Source organism: Megascapheus bottae, chromosome 3 (genome assembly GCF_031878675.1).
Source record: "Megascapheus bottae isolate mThoBot1 chromosome 3, mThoBot2.hap1, whole genome shotgun sequence".
In the NCBI taxonomy this organism is placed as follows: Eukaryota; Metazoa; Chordata; class Mammalia; order Rodentia; family Geomyidae; genus Megascapheus; species Megascapheus bottae.
The window spans coordinates 3,693,767-3,704,632 of NC_143511.1; positions in this window are offsets into that span (position 1 = coordinate 3,693,767).

The following is a 10,866-nucleotide window of genomic DNA, read 5'->3' on the forward strand; positions in this document are numbered from 1 at the left end:
ATCCTGGGCAAAAAAGTTCCCAGACTCCCCACCCCAACAACTTCCTTCCTTCCTTCCTTCCTTCCTTCCTTCCTTCCTTCCTTCCTTCCTTCCTTCCTTCCTTCCTTCCCTCCCTCCCTCCCTCCCTCCCTCCCTCCCTCCCTCCCTCCCTCCCTCCCTCCTTCCCTCCCTCCCTCCCTCCCTCCCTCCCTCCCTCCCTCCCTCCCTCCTTCCTTCCTTCCTTCCTTCCTTCCTTTCTTCCTTCCTCCCTCCCTTCCTCTGGGCCTTTACCTCCCTCTCTCTTTCCCCGTCTTTCTCCTTTCTTCCCTGAAGGATAACTTCAAATCATGATCCTCTGGATCTCATGAGTAGCTAGAATTACAAGGAAGGAGATCCACTTAGCATCTGGTTTCAGGCCCATTTTTAGCCCGTTTCACTGTCCTAAATTCAGGAACATTTTGGTGTATTTGTGTGCGTGTGAGACCCTGCCAGGGCAGGTAAGACCATTCCAATGAGATAACGCACAGATGCGTGTCAAAGGTAGGCTGGCAGGGGTGAAGATGAGGAGTTAGATGGCTCTGAAGATTTGTACAAATGCTGTACTTCATTTGTCACCTAAGTTCCTCACCTCAGCTTCAGAGAAATGTAAGAATTACATAGCCTGTTGGAGACCTAACTGGCCTGGATATGGCAGTTAGTCCCATCAGTGGTGGCAGAATGGCAAGAGTTGCAGGGCTAGGCCAAATGACATTCCAGATCTTTTGTCTTAATCTTAAGTTCACTCACATTTGTGACTGCATTTTGAGTTATAAAAAAAAAATGTATGAACCCTGGCTGGTCCTGAAGTCCCAGCTGTAGAGAAGGTGGAAATAAGAGGATCATGGTTAAAGGCCAACTTGGACAGTGGGAGACCCTTTCTGCGGGCCGGGCTCTAGTGGTAGTGCAGAAAAACTCAAAGCCCTGGGTTTGATTCCCTAGTATCACCAATAAAGAAAATATGATCCTCCAAAGCATGTGTTAAATGAAGCCCTTCAGCGGTGAATACAATCTGACTCTGCCATCAAGTGCAAGAGAGGCTTATCCAGCATCTTCCATTACTGAGCATGTTGTGTGCTCAGTAATAGTTTGAGAAGCCCAACAGTGTACTTACAAGAATTTAATCATAAGTCCTTTTAAAAATAAAGATGTAGCCGAGCACTAGTGGCTCATGTCTATAATCCTAGCTACTCAGGAGGCTAAGATCTGAGGATCATGGTTCAAGACCAGCCCAGGCACGAAAGTCGTGAGACTCTCATCTCCAATTAACCACAAGGAAACCAGAGTGGTACTGTAGCTCAAAATGAAAGCGTGCTAGCCTTGAGCAAAACGATCTCAGGGACAGCACCCAGGCCCATAATCCAAGCCCCATGACCAACAGTAAATACATACATACATACATACATACATACATACATACATACACACAATACTTATATACATACATACATACATACATACATACATACATACATACACACACACATACATACATACATACATACATACATACATACATACACAATACATACATACATACATACATACATACATACCCGATACATACATACATACATACATACATACATACACACACAATACATACATACATACATACATACATACATACATACATACATAATTTTAGAATCAAGATCCCTGCAATGCCCTGGAGTGCAAAGTAGTACATTTTACATGTTTGATGAAAATAGAAGTAGAAAGGAATGTGGTGATATTTAATCTGTTTCCAAGGTCTGAAGAGTTGTCCAGAGTCTATAACCAGCACAATATTCCCTTAGTATGTGATTGTGGTTTTAAGGAAATGAAATAAAACATTACTTCTTCATTAACTTTTATTATTATATACATGATGCATAGAGGAGGTACAGTTACATAAGAGAGTATATTTCTTTTGGGACAAGATCACCCCTTCCCTTGTTCTCTGCTACTATCTCTTTAATTTATAAGTCCTGTAATGTCCCCTTTACCTCCTTTCTCCCTCTCCTTTATTTCTGGCACTGGTGATCAAATCCAGGGCCTCATGAATACTACGCAAATCCTCTACCACTAAAATATACTGCAGTCCTATATAAGTACTGTATTTTCAAATGAGTACAAAGTTGTTAGGACATACTTACTGCATTATTTGTGTATAATGCATTATTGCATTATAGTATGTGTATGTGTAAATGTGTGTGTGTGTGTGTGTGTGTGTGTGTGTGTGTGTGTGTGTGTGCTCATCTTGGGGCTTGAACTCAGGACCTGTGCACTGTCCATGAAATTTTTTTGCTCAAGGCTTGCACTCTACCAATTGAGTCACACCTCCACTTTCAGTGTTCTGGTGGTTAACTGGAGATAAAAGTTTCATGAACTTTCCTGTCTGGATTGGTTTTGGACCTCCATCCTTAGATCTCAGCTTCCTAAGTAGCTAGGATTATGGATGAGGGCCACCAATGCCTGGTTTGGACTAAAGTTCTTAAGGAAGGGAATTGTAAGGTATTTCTTTTCACTTATAAATTGCTGAGAATCTGGGAGGCCCCATATATCCAGAAAGTTTGGGAACCTTTTTTTTTGCCAGTCCTGGGCTTGAGCTCAGGGCCTGAGCCCTGTCCTTGGACTAGGGTAGGCTAGAGCTCTACCACTTGAGCCTCAGCACCACTTCTGGCTTTTTTTCTATGTATGTGGTGCTGAGGAATCGAACCCAGATCTTTGTGCATGCTAGGCAAGCCAAAATCCCAGCCCCTGGGAACCTCTTTTTTAGACAGTTTCCTGCCTTTCAAAACACTGTAATCTCTGATTCATCATACTGTCAATCTCTCGATGCTCAGAAAAATTGAGTTCAAGACGATTGAGTCTCATCTGCACAAGCTCCATTGGCACAGCAGCTAAACGACTTTGGACAGCCACCTGAAAACCACCTTGGTTCAAAGTGATAGAGTGGTAGCCTTGAGCAAAAAAGCTCAGGGACAGGCTTGGAGCGCAGCCTAGTGGTAGAATGTGTGCCTAGCATGCATGAAGCCCTGGTTCCATTATATTGATATTGCGCTAATTACTGAAGATTAGATGCTTATAGGATTCAGTAGAATGACTGAGCTACTATGCCTGAGAAGATGGATTGCAAATGCCAACAGGGTTCAAGGCCCTTTGTAGTCTATAAAGTTCCTAGGGATAGTCTAATTAGGTAAGACCTATTTGAGTCTGCACACAGTAACAGATAAAGCACAAATCTTCCCTCTCTCTTATAAAGGTAAATTTTTGTGAGACTCAGAGGTCACTGGGTGCTTTCATTCTTCATTTAGTCAATACTTATATCCATTATATTGCCTAGGAAGGGATTCACATGGAAATGGGAAGCACTTGAAAAGGCAAAGGCTATGGAGTACCCCTCTGTAAGGACGTTGATGGAAGCAGATGTTACCAATACAGAAGGTAACATGAATTGGTTTTTTTGGCAAGACAAGGACAAAAGATATATCTATGTTTTAGGTCACATCTCTGAAAGAAACTTGAAATTAGATACCCCTTTTCAGAACAGCAGTTTCTAGTAGTGGACAAAATCTGCCATACAGACCCTTGCCAAACACTGTGGCTCAAAGCTGTAATCCTAGTTACTCAGGAGGCTGCATCCTGAGAATCACAATTCAAAACCAGCTGGGGAAGACTGTGGAATTCTTAGCTTTAATTAAGTAGTAAAGTCCAGCCCTGAACAAAAAAATCCTAAAGGAGTGTGCCTAGGCCTTGAGTGCAAGCCTCAGTATCTGCACACACAAAGGAAGAACAGACACTGACCAATTACAGTGTGGACTGCTAAAAAGAAGTGGGTATGAAACAAATGCTTAAAAGTTGCTTTTGCCAAAGAACTCTCACTCTTTACTTGGGCTCACAACTTAACCCAAGGCAGGACAGAAGCTGAGCACCCCAGTCTCATTGAATATCTTTGATATTGAATATAATTGATATTTATACCTACCTCCACCCCTAATGGAGAACACAGGGTTAACCCCTTTTTTCCCTCAAGTAAATGAGTCAATATGTACTCCCATGAGTACATGACTATACAGTGTCTGTAAACTAGTGAATAGATAAAGAAATTATAGTGCATAAACACACTAGAATACAAATTTGCTGGATAAAAATAAAATGCTGTCAGTTAAAACGTCATGGTTGAAACTGAAGATCATTATATTAAGTGGATGAACCATGCTTCAGGGGCTAATACAACATGATCTCATTTATATGTGGAATCTTAAAATGTTGATTTTAGAAATTGAGAGTAGAGGTCTGGGAGTTTGGCCTAGTGGTACAGTGCTTGCCTAGCATGCATGAAGACCCGGGTTCGATTCCTTGGTACCACATACTTAGAAAAAGCCAGAAGTGGTGCTGAGGCTCAAGTGGTAGAGCTCTAGCCTTGAGAAAAATCCAAGGACGGTGCTCAGGCCCTGAGCTTAAGCCCAAGACTGGCAGAAGAAATCAATCAATCAATCAATCAATCAATCAATCAATGTATCCACATATTAAAAAAAAGAAATTGAGAGTAGAATGTGGTTATCAGAGCCGGATGCATAGGAGGATGACTTAGTAGAGAAGGTTGGTAGTGGGTACCAAGTTACAGCTGGGGGGAGGTAAGAAATTCTTGTGTACTATTGCTCAGTAAGGTGACAATGGAAAGCAATTATGTAATAAATATTTCAAAAAGGATTCTGATATTTATGGATTAAAGAAATGATAAGTGCCAGAACTTGGACTAGTGGTAGAGTGTGTGTGTCTAGCATACACAAAGCCAGGGGTTCGCTTCCTTGGTACCACCTACTCAGAAAAAGCTATAAGTGGTACTGTGGCTAAAGTGGTAGAACACTAGCCTTGAGAAAGCCCAAGGATAGTACCCAGACCCTGAGTTCAAGCCCTAGGACAGGAAAAAAGTCAGTAAAGAAATGGTAAAGCCCAGACTTACCTACTTAGAGGCTGAGATCTGAGAACTGTGGTCTAAGCCAGCCCAGGCAGGAAAGCCAGTGATCTTCAATTAACCAAAAAAAAAAAAAGAAAAAAAAGGAAAAAAAAAACTAGAAATGGAGGAAGGAGGAATAGCTCAAGTGGTAGAGCAGTAAGCATTGAACAAAAGCTCAAAGACAGCACCCAATTCCTGAGTTCAAGCCCCAGGACCTGTACATCCACACACACACACACACACACACAAACACACCCCAAGTGTTTGACAAAATTAGTAACCTGATTTGAATATAACACCACATACTATAACAGGTACATTATAAAATAACACAAAGGCAATTATTTCATACAATTAAAAAATTTAATTTATCAGTTGAATAATAAGAAAGAGAAAAATCACAAAAATGGTGATTATGTTTAAGGAGAATACTAATATGCTATTGATGATTAAGTGGTATGGATATAAAAACTATGGAAAATGATGACTCTAAAAAATAAACAGAGTTGCCATATGACTAAAAAATGCCACATCTAGGTATATTTCCCAAAGAAATGAAAACAAGTGTCCACATAAAAACTTGTTTGCACAAGTTAACAACCATTCAGTAACAGCCAAAAGAAAGAATGGTTTATGTTCCTCACCTGATGGATAAATAAGATGTGATATTTCCTATAAGCAAGAAAATTAAAGGGCTGGTAGTGTGGACTAGTGGTAGAGTTCTTGCTTAGCATGCACCGAGCCCTGGGTTTGATTCCTGGGTACCACATCCACAGAAAAAGCCAGAAGTGGTGCTGTGGTTTAAGTGGTAGAGCACTAGCTTTGAGAAACTCAAGGACTGGACAGGCTCTGGTGACTCATGCCTGTAATCCTAGCTACTCAGGAGCCTGAGATCTGAGGATCACGGTTCAAAGCCAGCCTGGACACTAAAGTCCATGAGACACTTATCTCCAATCAATCACCAGAAAACTGGAAGTGGTACTGGGGCTCAAGTGGTAGAGTGGTAGCCTTGAAATAAAGAGTTCAGGGACAGCATCCAGGCCCAGAGTTCAAGCCCCAAAACTGAAAACAAAAGAAAGAAAGCTCAAGGACAGTGCCCAGGCTCTGAGTTCAAGCCCCAGAACTAAGCCCCCCCAATAAAAGAAAGAAAAGAAGGAAGGAAGGAAGGAAGGAAGGAAGGAAGGAAGGAAGGAAGGAAGGAAAGAAGGAAGGAAGAAAATCAAGTAGAATTCTTTAGTTTTTGTTTCTAGCTTTGGATTGATTTTGAAGTTTGGCCTGAGTAGCAAGGTAAAAACAAGATTTCAGGGGAAAAATGTATATCTGTATAATAGAATATTTTTCAGTTATAAAACCAAATGATATACTGATACATAATATAACACAGATGAACACTGGACACAGTATGCTAAGTAAAAGAAACATTCACAGAGATCACATATTATTTTATTTTTTAGAAATATTTACAGTAAGCACACACCTGTAATCCTAGCTAGTCATGAAGTAAAAAGTTTTCAAGACTAAAAGTTGTTTTTTGGATGTTTACCTTTGTTAGCCTAAAATATCCATATTTTCATTTGAATAAAAATTTAATGATTCTAATAAAATTGAACATGCATAACAATATATTTATATTTAACCTGTGTGTTATTGATAAATTTTTCAAAATGGGTCCTGAGCTGGAAGCTAATGGCTTACAAATACAATTCTAGCTACTTGGAAGTAGAGGAGGATTTTTTTTTTTGAGGAGCATCATCTTTAAATGCCAGCCCAGGCAGAAAATTCAAGAAAACCTTTCCCAATTGACATCTAGGAGTGGTAGCATGCACCTGTTATCCTGAACTAGGGGGGGGGTTGAGATAGAAGAATTGAGGTTTCAATCCTGGGCAGAAAAGTCTTAGTCTCTGTCTCAGTAGAAAGAATCTGAGCACGTTTGCTTGTGCCTGTCATCCCAACTAAGACTGAAATAGAAGTCCAGGCATATGCCTGTGCAGAAAGTGTGACCTTATCTCAAAAATAACCAGTGTAAAGAAATGGCTAGAGGCATGGTTCAGCTTGACAAGCATGAGGTTCAAATCTTGAGTTCAAATTTCAATATTATAAGAAAAATGTAGACATACACAGCAGTGTTTCTATGCAGTGTAAGGTCAACTCCAGAAAGAAAGTGAGAATGTTATATGTATCAGAACTGACTTTTATGGGATGGAAGTACAGCTCAACAGTAGACCACCTGGCTAGTAAGTACAAAGCCGTAAGTTCAAAACTTAGTATGGATGAAAAAACAAACAAAAAAAACCCTGGCATTTGAAGACATGGAAAGAGGCTCATTATTAATCTCACTAAAACTGGGGCTGGGTACCTATAGCTCTTTATTGTTACTCAAAAGATTGAGATCTAAGGATCACAGCTCAAAGCTAGCTCCAGCAGTAAAGTCAATGTGAGTCTATCTCCTATAATCTAATGGACTGGAAGTGTGGCTCAAGTGGTGGAGTGCTACCACTTGAATAGAAAAAAAGAAAGAAAGAAAGGAAAGAAAAGCAAGAATGCAATGGAAAGTAACCAAAAGAAAGCATACCAAGATGGGACTAGGGTATCGCTTTGTAGTAGAGCGCTGACAGACTTAGCATGGTTTTGCAAAAAGAAAATGAACAAACAAAATTTCCACTGAGAAAATAAGAACATTATTTCAATACAATGAATAATTTTCCCAAAACTTTCATCTCTATAAGTAAACAATATTTTGTAATTTTAAAATTTGTATCCTTAAATTTGCTGAATTCTTAAGGAAAACAAATGCTTTTATTTATTTTCTCAATTTTTATTGTAAAGGTGATGTGTACGGGGTAGACAAGTGCTCTTAAAAGATGAAATTTCTCAGCTTCTATTAAAAACCAAAGCAAAAACAAAAGCCAATGCTGACCTTGCCTTCCTGTCTGATGCCCAGGAACTGTAGTGAGCAGAGATTTACTCTACCTCTCTGAATACCAGACTGACAGGGTAGAGGTGACAGCACCATGATAACTGACAAATGTTTTTTCACAGAGATGTTTATTCCTCTACCAGACAGCTGGTGTTTTTCAATTCTTGACAATATGAATAAAATCACCACAATGTAAAATTAACATGGGGAGTTTGGAGAACAAAATTTTAAGTTATTTTTTAAAATGCATTTCTTTTGGATTGTTTTATATATCCACATTTGGGAGGGGTACAGATTTACTGTTTAGAGTGCTCTAACTTTACAGAAAGTCTTGGAATCTGGTAGTATAAATTCTTCAACTTTGTTCCTCTTTTTCAGTATTGTTTTAGGTTTTCTAGTTCCTTGTTCTGTCTATAGCATTAGCAGATCAGTATCTACAAAAACAAGATTGCTGAAATTTGAGAGAATGAGTATCTTAAGTGGCATTGAGTCTGTCAGTGATAAAGGTGTATCTCATGTGGAGGTATGACTTTCATCTAAGTGTTTTACTTAACACTCTATAGACTCTAAGCATGCTTTGACAGAGTAGGTCATAACAAAGTTTCCTTCCTTCCCTCTCCCTCCCTCCCTTTCTCCTTACATCCCTTCCTTCTTTCCTTCCTCAGAACAGTCAGTGCTTTGGAGACAATTAGTCATGGGTGTCTATGGTAGCTTCAGATTTTGTTTTGTTTTTAGTTTTTGTCAGTCTTGGGCTTGCATTTAGGGCTTGAGCACTTTCTCTGAGTTGTTTCAGCTCACGGCTAGTGCTCTACCTCTTGAGTCACAGCTCTACTCCTGGCTTTTTGATGGTTAATTGTACTGTCCTGCGCTTGCTCGCTTTGAACTGGATCCTTAGATCTCAGTCTCCTGAGTAGCTAGGATTACAGATATGAGTCACTGGCAAAACAAAAACAAAAACAAAAATAAAAAACAACCCACTAATTACACAAATCCACCAGCCCTTTCACCAAAAGAGACAGTGTATAGTCTTATGTTTGCCTATACTTTGCCTTCTTCCAGAAATGTTCTTGCTCCTTTTAACCTTATTCTTACTTCATAATCATGTGAAGATCCAAGCTGTTCCATGTTTGGGAACAGAATAGATTTTACCTAGGACAATGGCATGGTCCAAGCACCACTGAAGGCTGGATGGACTAGAGGCTGCCTTGTTGCAAGACCCACAATGTTTGCAGAGCATAATTGATAGTACCTTCTTATTCTAATGTCTACAACTTAGGGCACAAAGACTTCCCTGACCCATTTACCCATTCCAGAAGGCTTCAGGGATGGTGGAAACATCTCTCACCAGGTGTCCTGCTACATTTGTAAGCATTTCTAGTTCATGAGTCTTTCTCCTCTATTGACTATGAACTGCGGGGCTAGGTCATTATTTATGGTGGTATCAATGTATACAAGCCTCACAGTTGGGTGACCCTTCTGAATTTGGGCCTTTCCTGCATCTGCCCTTGAAGCCCATGAAGTGGAAGCACCTGGCAAATGAGACCATCAGTTATGAGGCTCTTCAAGTATTATAGAAATGGTTGTATAAGTTGACCATTTCTCATATTGCTGCTTTCGAGAGATTTTTGTATGTGTTTGAAATAACACTGAAGATGATAATTTGATTAAGGTAATTTAATGAGAAAACAGTCCCTAAGACAGAAATTGTAGGTAGAGATTGTTAGAAAATTGCATCTATGTACATATAGATGGTATGTATGTGAGTGCCTGTGTATGTGCCAGTACAGGGGCTTGAACTCAAGGTTTGGGTGCTCTCCCTGAGCTTTTTGCATAAGACTAGGTTCTACCAGTTGAGCCACCATACTACTTCTGGCTTTTTTGGTGATTAATTAGAGATATGAATTTCATAGACTTTTCCTGTCTGTGCTGGCTTTGACCGTGAAAGATGGAATGGCATTTTTTGTCATTGTTTCGACTTGAGTCCCATCCCTGAGATAGCTATGCATACACAAATATTTCAAAATAAAAAACATCTGAAATAAGGGATATTTTACTCTGTGAGACTCTTATCTCCAATAAACTATTCAGAAAAGTTGTGGCTCAAGTGGTACAGTAATAACCTTGAGTGCAAAGAGGCTCAGGGACACTACCCAGTCCCTGAGTTCAAGCCCCATGACTGGCACTTGAGCCACAGCACCACTTCTGGATTTTTCTGCGTATGTAGTACCTAGGAAGCAAACCCAGGGCTTCATGCATGTGAAGAGAGCACTCTATTAATAGGCTATGCTCCTGGCCAAGCAACTTTTTTTTTGGCCAGTCCTGGGGCTTGAACTCAGGGCCTGAGCTCTGTCCTCAAGGCTAGTGCTCTACCACTTAAGCCACTTACCACTTCTGACTTTTCTATGTATGTGTACTGAGGAATCAAACCTGGGTCTTTGTGCGTGCTAGGCAAGCACTCTACTACTCGGTTAACTCCCGGCCTTGGTGAAGATTTTTTTTTCAAACTAGATGCTAAATATTAAGTGTCAAGCAATTAACATGGAGTTGGTTGGGTTGTAGCTCAATGAGATATTGCTTCCTGCCACAAGTAAGTACCTGGCTTTATTCTATAGCACTGTAAACAAACAAAGAAAAGGTAAGTAATATGGTGTGGATATTCTTTTCAATTGATAAATATGAAAGCTGATTTAATGAGAAAAATGATGTATATACTAGAAAAACAGAATGACATTTTTGTTTCTTTTTCTCTTCTTTTTGTGTCAGTCATGGGGCTTGAATTGGAAGCCTGGGTGTTGTCCCTGAGCTTTTTCCTTCAAGGTTAGCCCCCCTACCATTTGAACCATAGGCCATTTCCAGTTTTCTGATTGTTAATTGGAGATAAGAGTCCCGCAGAGCCAGGCGTGGTGGCTCATGCTTGTAATCCTAGCTATTCAGGAGGCTGAGATCTGAGGTTCAAGGTTCAAAGACAGCCCGGGCACAAAAGGACCTG